The sequence below is a fragment of the Dioscorea cayenensis genome, unplaced genomic scaffold (assembly GCF_009730915.1).
Source record: "Dioscorea cayenensis subsp. rotundata cultivar TDr96_F1 unplaced genomic scaffold, TDr96_F1_v2_PseudoChromosome.rev07_lg8_w22 25.fasta BLBR01001629.1, whole genome shotgun sequence".
Classification (NCBI taxonomy): domain Eukaryota; kingdom Viridiplantae; phylum Streptophyta; class Magnoliopsida; order Dioscoreales; family Dioscoreaceae; genus Dioscorea; species Dioscorea cayenensis.
This window is the reverse complement of record NW_024088020.1, coordinates 58,139-59,793: the sequence shown is the minus strand read 5'-3', so window position 1 is coordinate 59,793 and position 1,655 is coordinate 58,139. Positions and strand designations below refer to the sequence as shown.

At 42.9% G+C, this 1,655-nt stretch overlaps 1 non-coding gene across 1 annotated transcript; it reads right to left on the bottom strand.

Moving 5' to 3' along the window:
- Positions 1 to 654: 654 nt before the first annotated feature.
- LOC120256759 lies at positions 655 to 759 on the bottom strand. Its single transcript, XR_005535405.1, has one exon. It is a non-coding gene; the product is annotated as a small nucleolar RNA R71 (small nucleolar RNA).
- Between the last annotated feature and the right edge of the window lie 896 nt (positions 760 to 1,655).

Genomic DNA, 1,655 nt, shown 5'->3' with positions numbered 1-1,655 from the left:
TTGTCCTAAGCGGATCAATATCCGGGTACACCATCTTTATCGATTGCCTTACCTTCTCTTTTACTTGTGCTCTCTATCTTGTTGCTTTTATTTTTGTTATTTCATATTTTGTCACACATATCACTATTCATCTTCTATATTAGTTAAGAGACAACTTAAGGCTCTTTATTCCCTACTCTCTGTGGATATGATACCCACTCATCTGGGATTATTACTTCGACACCCGTGCACTTGTGGTTTACACGCATATTCGGACATGTCAAGTTTTTTGGTGCCGTTGCCTGGGAGTAGGCGGTGAGAGATACTTTGCACTTGGTTTTTTAGCTATTCATTTATTTTATTTCATATCTTCTTTTTCAATCATATCTCCGATTTTTGTTTTTCTTTTTGGTCCAGCTGAGTGACACAACATGACAGTTCAATGGTTTGGCCGATGAGGATCCAAATAGTCATATAGAGAACTTTCTCGAGGTGTGTGATATGCTGAAGATAAATGGGGTAACGGATGATACCATCAAGTTGAGAGCCTTCCCATTTTCCTTAAAAGGGAGAGCGAAGCAGTAGCTACACTCATTACGTAAAGCATCAATTACCACATGGAAGGAGATGGTAGAAGCCTTTCTTGGCCGTCATTTTCCTCCCGGAAAAATCGCAAAGCTTAGGAATGAGATCTTATCCTTTGTACAATTGGAATTGGAGTCTATTTGAAAAATGGGAAAGGTTTAAGGAGCTCCAGAGAAAGTGCCCGCAACACGGATTCCCGAAGTGGATGATTGTTCAGACCTTTTATAGCAGTGCGAATCGGGAGTACAAGGCAACTCTTGGATGCGGCGAGGAGGTACCTTAGGTAGCAAGACCCCGGTGAGGCCCGTCAATTAATTGAAGAAATGGGTTAAAGCTGACTACCAATAGAATGCCATGGAGAAGAAAAAAGTGGCTGATCTCCATGAGATAGATCGCGATTGACTTCAGTTAGCGGCTCAAGTGGAATCATTAAGTAGAAGTTAGATCTTCTAACTTCGAATAGAAAGTAGCGACCATGATTACTTGCACAAGGTGTGGTGGAGGACATGCTCCCTCCGATTGCCCGATATCTTTTTGGTGATGCATCTTAGGGTTGAAAATGTTGATTTTTTGGGTAATGGCATGAGGAATCAAGGAAATCCATATAGCAATACCTACAATCCGGATTGGAAGAGTCATCCCAATTTCTCGTGGAGCAACCAAGGTCTACAAAAGGCCATAGGGCCACCGGGTTTCCAACAATAGCGCAAGCCCCAAACATGGAAAACAACGTTTTCGGGGTTTGGAGACCGAATGAATGATTTGGAGAAGGCCTTAACTAGGTTTGTGCAATCGTCGGATCTGAGTTTCAATCGATTGAGGGCTACACTCGCAACCATACGACCTCTTTGCATAATCTTAAAAATCAAGTGGGGCAGATTGCGAAGTCTCTATCAAAAAGGCCACATGGAAACTTACCAAGTATCTGAGACCAACCCTAGAGAGCATGTGAAGGTTATCACTTTGAGAAGTGGTCGTGAGGTTGAGGGTAAGTTTTCGAGTGAGAAGCCAAATGAACACACAGCCGAGGGTTATGAGAGGTTGACAAAGGAGCAAGCAAAGAGAAGGAGGTGGCAACCCCACGTTCGAAG